At 36.1% G+C, this 20,677-nt stretch overlaps 1 protein-coding gene and 1 long non-coding RNA gene across 8 annotated transcripts in view; one reads left to right on the forward strand and one right to left on the reverse strand.

The window, feature by feature from the left end:
- Positions 1–20,677, reverse strand: part of TENM4 (teneurin transmembrane protein 4) — a 1,252,272-nt gene that overhangs the window by 700,928 nt on the left and 530,667 nt on the right. The gene's annotated exons all lie outside the window — the stretch shown is intronic.
- Positions 7,914–12,106, forward strand: LOC141488703 (uncharacterized). The gene is made up of 3 exons (XR_012468764.1): positions 7,914–8,009; positions 8,322–8,368; positions 11,956–12,106. It is a non-coding gene; the product is annotated as an uncharacterized LOC141488703 (long non-coding RNA).

The raw sequence follows: 20,677 nt of genomic DNA on the forward strand, positions 1-20,677 counted from the left end.
GGGTGCCATTTCTTTCTCCAACTTTTACAGATGAGGAAATTGAGGCAAACAGGGTTCAGTGACTTGCCCAGGGTCACACAGCTAATAAGTGTCTGAGGCTGGATTTGAACTCAGGAAGATGAGTCTTCCTGACTCCAAGTCCAACACTATATATTTTGATGCCACCTAAGCTACAGAATAGGTCTCTACCACCTATAAGTAGGTCTATATCTACTAAACTTAGTTTAGTAATAGATGAATTTGCATAACTACCCTTTCTACCTTCATTTTTTTTTATTCTCTGAAAGTAGAATAGAGATCACTAAAGGAGGAGTCAGTAGGTCTAAGTTTCAAACCTGATTTGGCTACAAATTAATTAGCCATTTTACCTTGTGCAAATCATGTTCTCTGTATGGGTCTTCAGTTTCTCCTCTGAAAAAATGAAGGGGATTAAAAAGATACTAAGGACCCTCCCAGCTCCCACATTCCATGTCCTAAGAATTCTAACAGTTTCCATGTGTAAGGGCTCTCATATTCTGGGTTTTATAATCCCTCTTAATTCTCACAATCTTAACTCAAATTCAGTTGCGTGTTGGGGATCAAGGTAAACTTTTGTGCCTAAAATTCTATGGAGGTAGAGACCCCAAAATCTGACATATTGCCCCTTTGGGGGAGAGAGACAGAACCTTCACAGGTCTCATGGACTGGAATCCTAGAAGTTACTGATTGGTGGGAGAGAAGAGTATGAGAGGAGGACACTAGCTCATCAAAGATGTGGCTGTGACTATTCCTTATTTGCTAACTAGGTGTTAAACTCAGTAGTTTCCAGATTCTGATGGAGTACCAGTGGTATCAGAGGAAAAGGATAAAGTATTGGTTGGGTATTCAGGAGGCCTGGTTTTGGATTAGTTGTGTGACCCTGTATAAATCATTTTAAAGTTTTCTGTGCCTTAGTTTCTTCATCCTTAAAAAAGAAGGGATTGGAGTTGATGACCTCCATGATCCCCTTCCAACTTTAGATATATTATTTCTATGACATCCTACCTTAGTAGTCACCCTATCTTAGTTATAGTCCGTTCCTGATTTCCAAATCTGCTTCTCTTTCTGGTAGGTCATTTGATTTTTTTATGTCTCATGAATTGCACCCATCCACCTAAGTACTCTGCTTCTACCTGAATTTATTTTTAATGAATAGGATCTTTAATCAGAACCTCTGATTGATTAATCAAGTCAGTTTGAGCAGTCCCTTGTGCTGGGACAGCCTGGTGAGGGGATGGCAAATGGAATGATTTATTCCAGAACCACATGTCTGAAGATAAACATCCATCAATCAAATGGGATATAAGGAAATATGACACCAGGAAAGCTTCACTGGAAGCCTTGAATCTCATCTCTGGCAGCGGAGCAGGTGGTCTCCCCTAGCTGGCTCCTGTTCCAAATTAGCAGAAGCGATAGACTGGATGGGTATTTGAAGGCGTAAAGGGCTCCTTCCAAGTTCCTGTCTGTCAGATGAGTCAGATAGGGGCAACCAGCCCCTGTCCATGAGCCCACAGTGAGAAAGCCATGAACTGAGCTGCCTCTTCATGAGCCTCTGATTCTTTCTCTGTCAAATGTCAGCAGTGACTCTTGAACCGCTGACGTTATATAAACTTTAAAGTATTACACAAGTGTGGTCTACTGTTTCATCTTTGAAACGAAAAAGGGGTTTAGAGCGGATGGTGGCAGTTCTTCTTAGCACGCTGAGAGACCTTAATTAATAGCAGACAGCAACATCAGTAACTATCACAGAAAGAGCATCTGGCCTTTCTTTGTCTTTGTCCATCTGGCTCCTCTCCTTCAATCTATCTTGGCAATAGATTCTTGTCTTCCTTGAAGGCACAGCTCAAGCATCCCCTTCTCATTGAAGTCTTTCCTGATCTCCTCCCATCCCCCACTACTCTCCAATTCATAACCTACCTTGCAACTAGCAACTTGTATTGGTTCTTGTTTTATTTATTTCATATTTACTTACATACATGCATGTATGTGTGTATTATGCACATATACATAGATAAAGATAAACATATATGCTCATATGCATATACAGATGTACAGATAGATAGATAGATAGATAGCTATTTTTCTCCCATTAGAATTTTTGTTCTATGGGAGGAAAGATTGTTTTTGTTCATTGTTTGTTTCTATCCTCAGCATTTAGAAATAGCTGCTTAATACATATTTTGTTGATTGACTGATAATCATCTTGATGATGACTTCTTTTAGCTCTTTGTCTTACATATACTTGCCATACTTCTTGCCTAAGTATCCTACTTAAGCTTTCATTTTTTGTTTTATCAAAGGAATTCCATCATTTACATCCATAGCATGGCTTCCAAACTTATTTCTTCCCAAGTCATTTGGAGAGCTTGATTCAATTTAAAATGATTTGGTTTCATAGAGTTATCAAATAAGAAGGGACCTAGGAATCTAGACTGTCAGCACCAGAAGGAACCCCAAAGCAACAAACAAATGCTAGAGATAGGGATGAACTTAGAAGTTTAAATGTTAGATTGGGCAGGGTCCTTGGAATAAAGAAGTATCAGTGCTGGAAAAGATGTTTGAACACAGAATGTAAGAACTGGGATGGGACCTTTGAACACAGAATGTCAGACTGAAGACATCTTAGAACACTGTCAGAGCTAGAAAGGTCCTTAGAACTCAAAATGTGTCAGAGCAGAAAAGGACCTTAGAGCACAGGATATCAGAGCTAGTAGAGTCAGAGTTGCCATTATTTTAAATATGAGATATTCTCACACAACTCTTTAAAGAAGAAGAAATTTGGACTTATACCCCCCCATACTGAATTATTTCTATTTACAAATTATCCCATGACAGCCAGTTTCCATATTATCTCTGAGGGCTTTGGACACTGATGTCTCATAGACAATGCAGTCTGGTTGGAGAGATTTACCCCACTCTTGAGCATGATTCACTTGTTGCCTTCTATGGCAACAAGCTAGCCCAAGGCTGTGGCTTCCATAAAGAAATAGTTAAAGTCAGGCCTTTGGACTTGGCAGGGCAGCTGTCACTTAGAAGAGCCCATTTTAGTGCATAACTAAAAAATGTCTGGGTTGGGATTCAAATCCAGAACTCTCTCAACTCCAAGTCTAACACTCTAACCCATACAGAATGTTGCATTTCACTATACACACTTAACACTCCAGTTCAGGTAGTAGGAGGATGGATCAACTAGTTGACCATAAAACGTAGAATTTAGAGTTACAACTCATTTGCTTCAGACTTTACATTAGACCGGCTTTGGTCAATGTTATCCCCATCCAGAGGAAGAAAAAAACAAAACAAAGCAAAATGCTTCACAATCTGAGGAATACTACATTCACTTTTTTTTTTAAATAAAATATCTCCTTATGTATTTCTTTCTTTTAATCCTAATTCCTCATACCATTAGTGGCTTTACATTTCAGACATTACATTCAAAAGGATGAAAATAGGCTGATATAACATTCACAAAAGCATCAGAAATACCATATCAGGTTAACAACATTTCAACAGGAATATCAACCTAAAAGTTGAAGGATGGGCTTTCCTAATATACAGATTCCCCTTATGTAATTCTTTTTTTTTTTTTTTAGGTTTTCACAAGGCAAATGGGCGGGGGGGGGGTTTAAATGGCTTATCCAAGGCCACACAGCTAGGTAATTATTAAGTGTCTGAGGCCGAATTTGAACTCAGGTACTCCTGACTCCAGGGCTGGTGCTCTAATCTACTGCGCCACCTAGCCACCCCCACCTTATGTAATTCTAAAGGGACTATCCCACCTTCCAAAACTGTAAACAGCAAATATAAGTCTAAAATGCAATTACTCCAATTACTGCAGACTAGAAAATTTCCATTAGTTACTTACCCCAAGTGTCCAAGGCTCCATGGCCTTTAGTGGTCACTGTTGGTTGATTTAAGTTAATTTGAACCAAAGGAAGACCTTTTTAGACCAGTTGTACATTTGTGAATATTTTAATATTTTATTAGCCCTATACCAAAATAAGGTCAAAATGGGTACAGGATTTAAGACATAAAGAGTGACACCACAGATAAATTAATAGATCAAGAAATACTCTATCAGATCTATGGAAAAGGGACAAATTTATGAGCAAACAAGAAATAGAATTATATTATAAACTGAAAAATGTATGATTTTGACTATATTAAATTAAAAAGTTTATGCACTAATAAAATCAATGCTTCCAAAATTAGAAGGAAAGCAGAAAACTAGTAGCAATATTCACAATTAGGAGTTCAGATAAAGGTCTTGTTTCTAAAATATATAGAGAATTGCATCAAACTCATAAGATTACAGGTCATTCCCCAACTGATAAATGGTCAAAGGATATGAATAGACAGTTTTTAAATGAAGAAATTAAAGATACATATAATCATAAGAAAAAATGCTCCAAATCATTATTGACTAGAGCAATGCAAATTAAAACAACTCTGAGGTATCACCTCATAGCTATCAGATTGGCTAAAATGGCAAAAAGCAAAAATAATCCATGTTGGAGAGGTTGTAGGAGGATTGGGACATTAATGCATTGCTGGTGGAGTTGTGAATGGATTCAACCATTCTGGAGAACAGTATGGAAACATGCCCAAAGAGCAATAAAATGTTCATTCCCAGGGTGGCTAGGTGGTGCAATGGATAGAACATAGGACCTGAGTTCAAATTCGACCTCAGACACTTAATAATTACTAGGTGAGTGACCTTGGGCAAGTCACTTAACCACATTACCTTACAAAAAACAAAACAAACAAAAAATTGTTCATTCTCTTTGACCCAGCAATTCCAATTCCAATTCTATTGGAAATTGAAATCATAAAAAAATAGGAAAAGTCCCAGATGTTCCAAAATATTCATAGCAGCTCTTTTTGTGGTGGCAAAGAATTGGAAATTGAAGGGATGCCTGTCAATTGGGGAATGGCTAAAAGAGTTATGGTACATGAATTCTATGAAAATACCATTGTGCTATAAGAAACCATAAATGGTCGTACTCTAGAGAAGCATGTAAGGAATTATAGGATCTGATACTGAGCAAAGAGAGTGGAACAAAGAGAACAACAACATTGTGAGATGATCAACCCTGATGGATGTAGTTGCTCTCAGCAGTTCAGAGAGCTGGGACAAGTGTGTTAGACTGGCTTCGGACAATGTTATCCACATCCAGAGTAAGAAAAAGCAAAACAAACCAAAAAAATTCTTCAGAATCTGAGGAACACTACATTCACTTTTGTAAAAAAAAAAATCCCTTACGTATTTCTTTTCTTTAATCCTAATTCCTCATGCCAACAGTGGCTAACCCATAAACATGTTTAACATAAATGTTTAAGTTCAATATTAACTTGACTGTTCCCCCAAAGGGGATGGGGGTGGGAAGGGAGGGTGGAAAGAAATTTTTTACCTTAGAAATATGCATAGGCATCGGAGTGAATTTTAAAAATAAAACTTTCATAACATGTATTTGGAAAAGTAAAATATCAATAAAAACAAGTTATGGTACATGAATACTGTGGAATATTGCTGTACAAAGAAATCATAAATAGTCAGAATCTAGAAAAGCATGGAATGAGTTACAGGATCTGATGCTGAATGAAGGGACCATATCCAAGAGAACAATGTACACATTAAGAACAACATTGTGAGATGATCAATTTTGATGGAAGCAGCTCCTCTCAACAGTTCAGAGAGCTAAGACAACCGTATCAGACTGGCTGTGGACAGTGCTATCCTCATCCAGAGGAAGAAAAACCAAACCAAACCAGACAAAATCATAAATTAAAAAGGACTTCAGAATCTGATGAGTACTTTATAAAAAAATATCTCTTATGTATCTCTTTCTCTTAATCCTAATTCCTCATACCAAAAACAACTAATCTTTAAACACATTTATCACAAATATATATGTACAATGTTAACCTGACAGTTTGTTGCTGAGAGTCTGGGGTGGGACGGGAAGGAGGTAGGAAATTTTGTAACTTAAAAATATACATATGCATATGGATGAATGTTGAAAAATGTTCATAGCATGTATTATTCATAAAAATGACATGTCAATAAAAATACTTATTAGCTAGAAGCACATTCTATTTATTTAGTCCAGTAGCTCACTGAGGAGTCTTTGCCTTAAATGAATTATTTTATACCACTTCCCCTTTCTCTCCCTCAACTCTTTTCCCTTCTCTGCATTTTGGCAATAGTTGGAGTAGAGGAAACAGGAGAGAGTTGAGGCAAAACAGATAATCATGGTCAGTGGGTACAGCCTGAATGAAGAACCAGAAGGGTAGTTGGGTGGGTAGAGGGAATTTTAAGAGAGAGCATGTCAGGCAAAATTCATAGAGGAGAGAGTATCCAGATAGAGAAGGTGATCAATAGTGTAAAAGGATGCAGAGAGGTCAAGAAGGCTGAGAACTAAAAAGATGTCACTAGATTTGACAATGAAAAGATCACTTTTAATTTTGGATATAATATTATTTGGAAAGAGCAGCTTCAGTTGAATGATAAGATCAGAAGTCAGATGGCAAAAGATTTAGAAGAGAGTGAGAAGACAGGAAGAGACAAATAGATGACTTTCTCCAGAGTTAGCCATAAAGGGCAGCAAAGATAAAGGATTATAGCTATGAGGGATGGCAGGACTAAGTGAAAGTTTCTCATGAATGGGGGGTGACATTATGTTATTTGTAGGTAGTAAGGAAGGAGGCAGGAGATAGGGAAAAATTATTGAGAATGGGGGGGCATTCTTCAAAAGATTAATAGGTAGTAAAGGGAAGTATCATTTACCAAAGCTGCCCATTCTACTTTCAAAAAGTTCTGATTATTATCAAGATTTTCCTGACAATGAGTTTAAGAGAGCCCCTTTACAACTCCCAAACAGATTCAAGTTCTGTCTTAGGAAAAGAAAAAGAAGTTGAAGCTTTCTTCTACACAGAAGAAGCCTCCTTTTCCTTTACTTGGAAACAGCTATCACGTTTATCTTAGAAAATGTATTGTTCACATTCTCTGCCCCTTCTCACATGCCAAGTCTATATAGTATCTAATAAGTGAGATAGCATGTGGAAATTGTTTTGCTAATCTTAAAAGTGCTCTGTTATTTATTGTTGTTGTTATTACTACTAGTAGTAGTACTACTACTACTACTACTACTACTACTACTACTACTACTACTACTACTACTACTATTATTACTACTACATCCCCATGCTTTTGGTTTGGCAGTTCACAGAATTAAGTACAAGTTAGAGCTGGAAGGGACCTAAAAAAACAATTTAACTCTCTTATTTTACAGATGAAGAAACTGAGTTCTCTCCTCTCACCAAACCCTGCTTCTCTTTTTATCCAAATTATTCTAATTATTCAAGATCTAGTTTGGATAGCACAGACTCTTATAAAGCTTTTTCACCTCTTCTTCAGCTTCCTCTTCTTTTATCAAAGTGTTATGGAACAGTGGCAAGAGAACTGGACTTGTAGTGAGAGGACCTTGGACAGTGGCCTTGCAAATCTGACTCTGCTTGTCAGCCCCCAAAGAAATGGTCTTATTTTCTTCCACTGACAAAATCCCTGCAAGGATCAAGCTCGAAACCAAGTTTATTCAAATATGAATTATCTGTGAAAAGTCTGAAAATGGTCCTGAATTGATTTCTGATTTTCGATGGGCTTATTCTGGGGTCTTGCCGTGAGATAATCAGAGCCCACAGAGAGGTACCAGGGGCTGATTAATCACACAACCCCTACTGGGGGCCCACACTTGACTTTCAATTACTCTTTGGTGCATGCATTAGGCCAAAGCTTTTTGTGACACACTGGGTACCATGGGGATGGAAGTAAAAATAGAAAAAGAAAAAAATCAGGAATCAGTCTTTGGCCACAACTTCCTTTTCCTTTTTAAGAAATGACAATGTTTTTCAATTCTTAACCTCAATGGTAACCTTCCCTTCAGTGTGATGCTACAATTGAGGCTGTGACTGCATCACCTTCATAACCTTGGGTAAGTCCCCTTCAGAGTCTAATTTTGATACAATCTCAAAGACAGAAGGGACCTCTAAGATCATTTATTCTAGAGGTGTCAAATTCCCTAGTTTACATTTTTTTATAAAGTGTAAAATAAAAATGTAATGTTTCCTAGGTTTTGTTTTATTTTTATTTATTTTATTAAATATTTCCCAATTATATTTTAATCTGGCTTAGTATTGGGGGCTCCATTTTTCATACCTCTGCTCTAATCAAGATTAGATTCCTAAACAAGATTCCTCTTTACAAAATTTCTGACAGTCATTCATGTTTGCTTAAATATTCACAGAAAAAGGAGAACCTACTACCTCCTGATGTAGTCCATTGCACTTTGAGGTAGGTCTCATTATAAGGAATTTTTATTTTTTTCTCACATCAAATCTAAATCTGCCTCCTTATAACTTCCACCCATTATGCCTTCACCCCAAACCCCCGGGTGAAATAGAGCAAATCTAATCTATCTTTCAGATAACAATCCTTCAAAGGCATAAAGGCAATGGTGATGTTCCCCCCATCTTTTGCTTTTCAGGCTAAATGCACACAATTCTTCCAGCCCCTTCATCTATAAAATGAGGGGGTTGGTCTAAGGTTCCTTCTAGTTATAAATCCTGTGATATTCTCCAATTTCATGTGAACCTGATTATGGGTCTGAAAGAAAAGGAGTCAGTGAATTGCTCCTTGAGCATCCATCACAGGCTTGGCTCCATTCTACAGTCTTTCTGCAAGTTGGCTAACATTGGGAAATTGTTTAGAGGTTTAGGAGCAGAGCTACTTACTCTCTCATAGCTGATGCGAGTACTGATAAAACATTAAACTATAATAGCTCCAATATATTATGAATTTGCTTTCATGTCAAGCTTTACTACATTTGAAATGTTTGATAAGTGTTACATCCTTGTTAGAATGTAGACATCTTGAGAGCAAGGATCATTGTATATCTCCATCATCTCTAGAAGATGGGAGGTACTTAATAAATGCTTTCTGATCTATTGGCCAAGCCTTCATATTAATCAATCTGTGCAGCAAGCATGTAAAGAAGGATAGGCAGATAATACTTCCCTTCCCATGTCTATCTCTGCCAATGGTTTCAAAAGGAGAAATTAAGGGTCAAACTGGGAAAGCAATTTGTCTGAGATTATACAATTGCTAAGCACTGGGGCTGTGGCTTAAATGAGAGTTTCTCTGACTCCTTGGTCTTTAAATTATACCACAAAATATTTATTATGATTGTACAATGTATATCATATTGCTCGTTACCATGGGGAGTGGGGAGGAAGGGGCAGATGATAGAATAATATGAAATTAAAAAACTTGTAAAAGGATGAATATTGAAAGCTATCTTTACATGGAATTGGAAAAAAAATTTTTTAAAAATTGTACCACAAAGTCTCTCTTAATAATGTATGTTTATAGTCACAAACTACTTTCTCTACATTATCTCACTCAACTGTTTTATGATCTGGCAGGAAAAAAATTATTATGTAGGAATGTCCTGGAGTTCATATAAGAAGAAAGACATTATTAGAATTGCTTTGCCAGGTTATTGATGGATCTGGAATAAGTCACCCACACTTTCATATCCATTCTCACCTTTTGGTCAATGATATGCATTTGCTAGAAGGCTATACCTTAGTTTCCTCTTCTGGAAAATGGGGATAACAATCTTTATATTATCTACCTCATTGTTCTGTTACCAGGAAAGCACCTTGTAAATCTGATAAGACAATATACACATGAGATTTGGTTATGATATTAAATGGCCATCCAGTTTCTGCTGGAAAACTTCCAGTAATAGGGAATATAATCTTATGTCCTAAAGCAATCTACTCTATGTTTGGACTGTCTAAGTTTATGAAGTTCTTCATTATGTTGAGCTAAAATCTTCCTTCTAATTTCTCCCAATGGGTCTTGGTTTTGCCCTCTGGGGAAAGTCAGAACAAGCTTCTTCCTTCTTCCCCAAGATAGTTCTTCAGATATTAAACATAGCATTCATGTCCCCTAAGTCTTCTTCTCCAGGCTAAACATCTTCAGCTCTTTCAGCTGATCCCATAATGATATGACTTTGAGTCCCATGTGGTCCAACTTTAGAAAGAACAGAGGTGATCTCCAGGCAGAAGCAACTCACATAAAGAGCATTACTGATGAGGAGGGGGCCCCAGTCATGCAGTCGAGGGACACAAGAAGAACAGAGGTTTTCTAGGGCCTTGGGAACAAAGGAAAATAAACAAGACACTTTGTCCCTCATTGTACAGCCTTGAGCAAAGTCAATTATAGCATTTCCCAGACAGTCTTGAGAATTCTGATCCCTATGAGGGCTCACTGCTGGAATTTTTCTTGTCTTTCTTGGCTACTTCTATAAACCCATACAGAAGTACAGATACAAGGTCACTGTTACCTTGGAAACAATGGTTTCAACCTAGCAATGGTTGGCATGGGAGTGATAATGCCAATTTATTGACAAAGAATTTCAAAGCTGGAATGGATTTTAGAATATAGAATGTTAGAACTAGATTCAGGTTGAAGGGAGAATGGGGAAGAACCTTAGAACAGAGATTGTTAGAACCAAACCAAGTCCTCAAAACAAAATGTTTGTACATTGAAACTAGAAAATTAGAGCTGAAAGGAATCTCAGGACATAATAAGGAATCTTGGAATATAGAATGTTAGAGATTTAATTTTTTAAATCATAAAAATGATGAGAAAAATATTGTTTATCTGAAATGTCTGAATTTTTCCTTCATTACAGCAGAGGAATTTAAACTCCTTCCCATTTGTCATTTAAGATAAAAAAAACCTCTTAAGCAAAAATAATTGCAAGAAGAAAACTAACAAGTTAGGGAAATACTTATGGCAAATAGGGCAGATTAAATATGTGACATCTAAAATATGTTGTCCCAATTAAGCCACAATGGATTAATGGTAAAGGAATATGAACAGTCAATTTTCGAAAAGAAGAAACATAAATTGTTAATTAGCAACTGAAAAAATTTAAAATCTCTAATAAATGTAAAACAAAACAACTTTAAGGTATCACTTCACACTTATTAAATTGGTAATGGCATCAAAACTCAGTTGGAGAAGTGAAAGGTTGAGATGCATTTAGGAAGCATAAGGTTATTCAAGGACACTGATTCATTGTTGGTAGAATTGCAAACATAGAATTCCTGAAGGTAGTACCCAGAAGTCACAAAAATCATCATGCCATGTAATCTAATTTCATTTTGATGACTATTTTCTTAAAGTATTATCAATCAGGACATAAAAGAGCTATATGCTCAAAGATTTTTCATAATGGTATTACATAAAATGTTAGAAAAAAACCTGAAAGCAATTTAAATTGCCTAAAAAGAAGGAAAGGTTAAATAAACTGTAGCATTCATGCAGTGAAAAACTATATCATTAAGACTAAAAAATAAGATTTATATATATATATCTGGAAAGATCTTCATGAAACAAAGCAGTATGGAAAAATCTGTATACATTATCATCTTCACTTATAGGAGAGGAAAACATAAATGAGAATTAAATAGGCAAATAATACTGGTGGAAGACTTCTTTCAAGTCTTCCAGAAAGGGTTACTTTATATTTTGAAATTAGAGATAGAGCAAAGAAATGGAATTGCAGATTCATCAGTATTTCCTGCATAAGAAAATTCTCTTCATCCAAGTGGGTCAGCAATATCTTTGCAACTTTCACTCTCACAGAGATGATTAGAACATTGAGAGATTAAGGGATTCTCACAGGGACATTCACCATGAGTATGTTTAGGGTGAAACTTGAACCCGTCACACTGATTTCAAGATCAGCTTTACACTACATTGAAATTAATTTTAAAATGTTAGTGGTACTTAAGTAAACACTGTTTGTATTGATGTTCACTGTTAAATTTTTAATAAAACATTATTACCATTATTTTTTATAGAACATGAGCTAAAGCATCAAGACTTAGAATATTGGAGTTGCAACAAGGGTTCCAAGAGATTACTCAGTAACCCTTTTATGCTTCATATGATTGTTGAATTGAAAAAGAAGGATGGATTTAACTTCTTAGCAGCAATTAAAGAAACTACTCTCTTCCCTTCACCTGAAATGTTCCGCTGACTGAATCTCCCCACCCTCCTGCATTATTTTTTAACTTTTATTATTCATATGACACACATTGTTGAATTCTTTGCTAGATGGAAAACTTTGCTAGATGGAAAACTTTGCTGGATTGCTTTGGACTCAGTCCAAGTGAATGGAGGATAAGACCCCCCCTTGATCTGACAACAAAAAAGCCTCATTAAACATTGCCCTTTCTACCCCTATTCTGTTCCTAAAGAGACTATAGGTGAGAAGCAGTCTGGGGAGGAAGCAATACTATGCTTTGGAATTTATTATTAATCATGCTTCTCTACATGAACAGCTGAGCTGCCTGCAGCCTTGTTCATAAGGGGCAGGAGTTTCCAAAACAGCATCTTCAAAGTCAGACAGATCACCTATGGGCACTTTAATAAGAACAGGCATATATATTATAACTTCAGGTGGGCAAAATGTTTTACAAATATGATTCTGAGAATAATTCTGGGAGGCTGGTTCTATAACTATTCCTATTTTATAGAAGAAGAAACTAAAACAAATAAAAGTTAAGTGACTTACCCAGGGTCATATAGTTAGATGCAGTACTGTATACTGTATATACTGGACCATCTAGCTACCTCTAAATTATTTGGAGTTCAGGTGACATGGTCTATTTATTTATTTCATTGGTTGGCCATTCAGTAAGCTTAAAATCCTTGTCACTGGATTATTATAGTTCTGAGCATTCCTTCTGCTCATTATCTCCTATGATGCTCACCTTAACCCTGAGGAGTTGGTCATTTCATAACATTCCCATTTTCACAGGTGAGGGAGCTGAGGCCCAAGGAGAATAGAACAGAGCTGGGTTCATATACTGGTTTTCTGGTCCCAAGTCCTGTGTTCCTTCCATTATATAATATTATTTTTTCCTTTTGGGAAAAAAGGTACTTCACACTTATGCAAAGTTGAAGCCCAGACAATGACATTTGGTAGGGGAACCCCATCACCACCACCAAAATCCACCTTTCCTCTCCTTTCAAGGGTTTTTTCCCTCATTAACAGTCATAAGTATGAAGAACAGCAAAAAAAGTATTCCAGAATTGTTTCCAAAGACCTGGTTTCAAACCTTGGCTCTGCTATTGGCTAACTATGTGACCAATATAATTTTCTTTGAGACCTGATTTCCTTATCTATAAAATGAGGAAAGTGTTATTTATAAAAGGAAGAATACACCTTCTTTCACAAGATTGTTGTAAGGCAAACTCTATCGAGATGGTAACTTATTTTTTTTTATCAATAAATCATCTGCAAGGAGTCAGGAGTCAGGAGTCATTTGCAATGTGAGGTCTAGTTCAGCAGAATTTTATAAGCCAGAACAAGGAGCCAATCTCAAAGCAGCTGCCTAGAGTTGCTTCTTATTCTAGTGAGTTGTGTGACCTTGAGAGAGGGAAGTGAGTTAGGATCACACAGCTTGGATGGGCTATGCACAAGTGGGCTGTAGTGACAGGATCTGTAGCAGACTCAAGAGATCTCAATCCAGAGATGGTAAAGGCCCCTTGCAACGGGTCAGAAAGTGATATAGGCTGCCCTTATGCTAACACTGGACAAAGTACCAGATGTCATTTGACAATTTTATTTCATCTATCCACTTTTGGTCATAGTTTGAGAACAGAGAGGAGTCTTTTGAGGCAAGGGGGAGTGGGAAATCCTAAGGGTCTGGCAGCTCTGTTGCCTGTAACTATTTCTAAGTCATTATTCAAGGGCAGAACAGAGAGCATTTTTCAGGCAAGAAGAAACCCTGAAGGACAGTATCACTTTTTGTCCCAAGGGAACAGGGATCCTGAGGAACAGTATCATTCTGGTCCCAAGGGAGGAGGGGCTCTGATAAGGAATATTGATTACAACTTCAAGGGGTTAGGGTCCTTACTAGGTTAGGACTAGGTTGCAGAGCAAGAGAGCCATGAACTTACTTCTTCCTAGATCATACCAATTTGGAAGTTTTCAAAACTCCAGAAATACCTCTGAAAACAGCAGTGTGAAAAAACCTGAAGCTTGAGACAGAGTAACTCATTCCCCCCCACCCCTACCACCGTCCCCTTGCTGGAAACAGAGCCCAACATTAACATAAAGTTTCAAATAAAGAAATAGAAAAATTAGCAAACAACAAAAAAAGAACATGAAAAAATTACTACAGTGACAGAGAAAATCAAGAAATAACTCAGAAGACAATGAAGTTAAAAAAAAAATCTTTAAGCAAAGCTTCAGAAGGAAAAAAAAGTTAATTGAAACAAGCCCAACAAGAATTTCTGGAAGAGTCAAAAATTGAGCTTCAAAATCAAATTAAGAGTGATAGAGTAAAAATAAGTAAGAAATGAAAGAAAAGGAAGAAAATTATAAAAAAGATTTAAAAAACTAGTTTGGTAAAAGAGGCATACAAAATTGGTCCAATGAAAAATGAGGTTAAAAAAAGCTCACTGCTGAAAATAATTCCTTAAAAATTAGAATTGAGCAAATGGAAGCTATTGACCCCATGAAACAATAAAACAAAGTCAAAAGAATAAAAATTAGAAGAAAATGTGAAGAATTGGAAGAACAACTGACTAGAAAATAGATTGAGAAGAGATAGTTTAAATTCTTTTGGATCACCTGAAAGCCAAGATCAAAGAAAGACCCTAGATATCATATTTCAAGAAATTATCAAGGAAAATTGCCTTGATATATTAGATCCAGAGGATAAAATAGAGATAGGAGGAATCTACCAATCATATCCTGAAAATGAACAGTACCAGAAATATGTGAATTTAACAACTAATGACAATCTAATGAAATAGATGAATATTTATAAAAATATAAACTCTCCAGATTTACAGAAGAGGAAATAGAATACTTAAATAATCCTATCTTAGAAAAAAGAGATTGAACAAGCCATCATTGAACTCCCTAAGAAAAAAATCCTCAGGACCTGATGGATTTAAAACTGAATTCTACCTAACATTTTAAAGAACATTTAATAGTAATACTATATAATAGTAATACTATAAAACTATTTGAAAAAATAGGTAAGATAATGCTATCAAAATCCTTTTATGACACAAATATGATTTTGATATAAGAAGAGTAAAAACAGAAGAATAAAACTATAGAAAAATTTTCTTAATGAATATAATGCAGAACATGTAAATGAAATAGCAAGGAGATTATAGCAATAGATCACAAAGATCATACATTATGACCAGGTGGGATTTATGCCAGGAATGCAGAGCTGGTTTATAATTAGGAAAACTATCAGCATAAATTGACCATTTCAATAACAGCTACAAAAAAAATCACATCAACAGATGCTGAAAAAGTCTTTGATGAAAAACATCACTGCTTCTTATAAAAAAATTAGAAATCATAGGAATCGATTAAATAATTAAATAATAATTTCCTAGTTGATCATACTCATATTAAAATAATAAGTAGTATTTATCTAAAGCCAAGAGTAAGCACTATATGTATTGGTGATAAATTTGAAGACTTCCCAAAAGATCAAGAAGGAAGTAAAAAGAGGTCCATTATCATCACTATTATTCAATATTGTACTAGAAATACTAGCTATAATAATGACAAGAAAAAAAATTGAAGGAATAAAAATAGGCACTGAGGAAGCAAAACCATCACTCTTTGTAAATGATACCTGAGGAACTTAGAGAATCAAATCAACTAAAAAACTAGTTGAAATAGTTAACTACTTTAACAAAGCTGCAGGATATAAAATAAACTCACATAAATCAGTAGCATTTCTATATACTAGCAACAAATCTAGCAGGAAGAACTAGAAAGAAAAATTCCATTTAAAATAATGGCATACAATATAAACTACTTGGTAGTCAACCTGGCAAGGCAAACCCCAGGGATCAAATGAACACAATTACAAAACATTTTTTCATATAAAAACAGAGCAATTGGATAAAATATTAATTTTAATGGGTAGGTTCAGTTAATATAATAAAATAACAATTCAAGTTATTCAATGCTGTACAAATCTAACCAAAAGGAATTACTTTATGAAGCAAGAAAAAATGGTAACAAAATTAATCTGGAAGAATTTTTAAAAGGTCTAAAATATCAGGGCAGTCAATGAAAAAATGTTAAGGAAGGTGGATTAGCAGTCCCATATTTCATGGTAATTATCAAAACAATCTGGGACTAGCTAAGAAATAAAGTGGTAGATCTATGGAATATATTAGCGATACAATAGCAAGTGGTCATAGTAATGTAGTGATAAAACTCGAGATCCCAGAATTCAACCTTTGGCACTAATTGCTGAGAAAACTGGAATGCAGTTTAGCATATACTAGACATAGACCATATACCAAGATAAGGTCAAAGTAGATAAGTGACTTAGTCATAAAGGATGATATCATAACTAGAGGAGTATGAAAAAAAATATACCTGTTAGATCTAAGGATAAAAGAAGTGCTTATGACCAAAAAAGAGAAAGAAGATTTATAGGAAGTAAACAATAACATTTTTTGATCACTTAATGAAACTAATGCAGCCAAAATTAGAAAGGAAACAGGAAACTAGAAATTTGTTTTGCAAGTTTCCCTGATAAAGGCTGTATTTGTCAAATATGCAGGGAACTGAGCCAAATTTATAAAAATAAAAATTATTTCCTATGAACAGGCAGTTTTCAGAAGAAGAAATCAAAACTATACATGGAGTCACATAAAAAAAATCACTAACAGTGATATGTGAGACAACACCTCACATGAATCATATGGGTTAACATGACAGAAAAGTAGAATGACAAATGCTAAAGAGCATGTGGAAAAATTGAGACAAATATATTGTTATAGTTGTGAACTAGTCCAACCACTCTGGAGAACAATTTGGAACTATACCCAAGTGGTTATAAAATGATGCATATACTCTTTTACTCAGCAATATCACTACTTAGGCTGGATCCCAAATCAAAAGAAATGGAGAACCTATCTGTATAAAAATATTTATAGCATCTCTTTTTGTGGTGGCATAGTTTTAGAAATCGAAGGGATGCTTATCAATTGGGGAATGACTGAACAAGTTACAGTATATGAATTTGATGTAATGACAAGCAGGATGGTTTTAGAAAACCCTGAGAAGAGTTTTATGAACTGATGTAAAGTGAAGTGAGTAAAATTAGGAGAAGAGAGTGTTGAGTAACAGTAATAATGTGAGTATGATCAACTAGGAAAGACTTGGCTACCCTGATCAAGACAATAATCCAAGACTTTTAAAGACTTCATGTTGAAAAATGCTATCTACCTTCAGAGAGAATTACTAAACTTTGAATAGAGATTGAAGCACTCGTTAAAATTTTCTCCTTACTTTTATTGTTTTATTTTGTTTGTGTTTTATTTTTAGGGTTTTTTTTCAAGGAAAATGGGGTCAAGTGGCTTGCCCAAGGCCACACAGCTAGATAATTATTAAGAGTCTGAGGCCAGATTTGAACTCAGGGACTCCTGACTCCTGGGCCAGTGCTCTACCCACTGTGCCACCTAGCCACCTCTTGTTTGTGTTTTCTTTTGCAAACATGGTTAATAAGGAAATATGTTTTGCATGACATCCCATGCATATTGCTTTTCTTTTCAAGGGGAAAGGAGGAATGGTAAGAAGGGAAAAATTTAGAATTCAAAATTTAAAAGAATGATTGCTAAAAATTATTTTTACATGTAATTGGGAAATATTTAATGAAATAAATAAAACTAATTTTAAAAGAAGTGTTGAACTTGGAGTTAGGAAGATTTGGGTCAAAATTCAGGCTCTGAACTTTAATGGTAAATCACCCTAATATCTTTTAGTCTCAGTTTTCACATTTGGGAAAAAAGTGTATAATGATACTGTCTCTTAGAGTTGTTTTAAGTACCAAATGTTACTGGAACTATTAGATGTCCCATGAGACAGATCACTGGGTTTGGAAACAGGAAGATCTTAATTAAAATCCTACTTCACTTCCTAGTTTTGTGTCCCTGAGTAAGTTACTTAGCAATTTTAGCTTCAGTTTCTTCATTGTTAAATGAGAAGTTTGGATTCAGTGACCTCTAAGGTCTTTTCAAAATCTTCATCTATGAAGTAGTTGGACTTAATGATCTCCTTTGACTACAAATTCCTGATAATTCTATGAGACTGAATGGGGGAAGGTTATTACCAATAAGTAAGAACAGAGGAGGCTTATTAGATGATTTTAAAAATGGTCAGGGACTTGGTGAGTAAAAAAAGGAGACTCTAGGGAAGACACTATAGGCAAAGGGAGCATCATGGGCAATGTAATAAAAATACTGCTTTAATCTCAATGGGGAACTCTTTGAAGGTCAAAGAGGAAATGAAAGAACCTACATGAGACAGTTGACATAGAAATTCAGTAGTTATCTCTAGAAATTTAAATATATTAAATTGATTTTCTTAGAGGTAGCAATCTCCCTGAGGTTTGACCCCAGTCCTCAATGTTGGAGAGATGGAGTGTCAAGTGTAAAGAAATGGGACAAAAATTCCCATTCAGAGATGTGACATAGATGGTTTGGATCTTTCAGAGACAGTAATCAGTTGAAGCTGATTTACTGGCAGGAGATCTAAAGTGGATGAATCCAGTCCTCAGGGAATGAGCAAAGTCCTAACTAAGAACCGTAGACAGAGTACTGACTCTGGAGTCAAGAGGTCCTGAGTTCAAATCCAGCCTCAGACATGTGAAACTTACTACCTGTGTGACCTTGAGCCTGGGTTAACTCAGATTGCCTCATATCCAGGGTCATCATCTTCACCAGTCATCTTGATTCATATCTGATCAGTGAATCCAGATGACTCTAGAGGAGAAAGCGAAACTGGTGACATTGCTTAGCACCTCCTCATTCGAATATAATTCACATGCTTGTCATGGCATCACCTCCCTGACGTCCTGGTCTTCTTCAAGGATGAAGGACAAACAACAACAAAAGTCATAGCTATAAAGAAATTTCTCTGGCACAGAGCTGAGACAAGCTTACAGAAGTTTAGATGTATTGTTTTCCATGAATGTAAGTTTTATATGTCACTTTGTGATTTAATTTCCAGAGGACAACTCTGAAGTGCTGTTTATTTTTTGATATTTCATGGGGAAAACAACTAGCAAAGGGCCATTCATTTCTTCTGTCTGTGAGAGGCAGGTAGTTGACCAACCAGATAGTTATAGGCATTACCATCTAAGGACAATTCCACTATTAAGCTATAGGTATGAATTTGACAGAGTCACTTTACCACCTGGAATCTCAGTTTTCTATTCTTTGGGAAAGGGCAGTAAATTATCTTTATTTTCCTTCCTATCATTAAATCCTGTTAAGATTAGTGACCCAGCTGTGCAACGGCATGTCTAAAGATTCCAAGTCCATCTTTCTCCTTCTCCCTCCTAGGAAGTATAGTGGCTAGAGAATTGGGTCTGGAGTCAGGAAGACCTGAGGTCAAACAGGGCCTCAGACTTTTACTTAGCTGTATGACCCTGTGTCCATGGTCAAGTCACTTAATCACTGTATGCCTCAGTTTTCTCAATTGTAAAATGCCACAGAAAGTTGTTGTGAGGATCAAATGAGGTATTTGGTGTATAGTCAAATCTTTGTTTTTTTTTAGGATTTTGCAAGGCAAATGGGGTTAAGTGGCTTGCCCAAGGCCACACAGCTAGGTAATTATTAAGTGTCTGAGGTCAGATTTGAACTCAGGTGCTCCTGACTCCAGGGCTGGTGCTCTATCCACTGTGCCACCTACCCATTCCAATATAGTCAAATCTTAACAGAGGTTTGTTTTTTTCCATTATTCCTTCCACAAGTCTTTACTCCTGACTACCAAATTACTGCAGGTCTTCAAGACATGACTGGGTGACAATTTGCTGGAGAGGACATTGAATGTCTGATTCAGAAAAGGGTTGGGTCCAATAAAGTTCTGACCTACCTTTTAACTTTTAGGTTTCTCAGATTCCATGGCAGCAAAACTAAGATTCATTGATGTTTAGTCTAAAATTATAGAAGATGAGCACAAATGATGCAGAGACACGTGGTGATTCCCCAGTAGCAATCATTTACAAGGCATATCAGAACTCCCCACTCATGGACAGGCTCACTTCTCACTCCCTTCTGTGAAATATGGCTTTGAGAGGAAAGCTAGATACCATCTGCAAGATTTCATGGGATGCTCCCATGACTCGAAAGGAGCTCAGGAAAGAATGGCGATGTGGAAAGACAGCCTTAATGATGGGAAAATTCTAAACTGCTGCAGTTTTCTCATTTTCAAATAATTAAAGGCATATTTAATGGATATTATCACCTTCTTTCTAGAGGCCAGGCTGCTGGAAGATTTGTTATTTCAATAATTAGCCACCGTAAGTAACAAAGAACTGGAAATAGATAAAGGCAGTGTTCCGTCTCTCTGGATCTAATTGTGCTGTGAGTTTTAGATGGCTAATAGTACTTCGCACTTCTATCATCTCTTTCATCCAAGGACCTCAAAGGACTTCACAATCATTAATTAAGTCTCATAACAGCCTTGGAGCAAAGGATTCCCATCTCTGCTTAGCTTGAAGATAGGGATAGAGGGAG

This window comes from Macrotis lagotis, chromosome 1 (genome assembly GCF_037893015.1).
Source record: "Macrotis lagotis isolate mMagLag1 chromosome 1, bilby.v1.9.chrom.fasta, whole genome shotgun sequence".
NCBI lineage: Eukaryota > Metazoa > Chordata > Mammalia > Peramelemorphia > Peramelidae > Macrotis > Macrotis lagotis.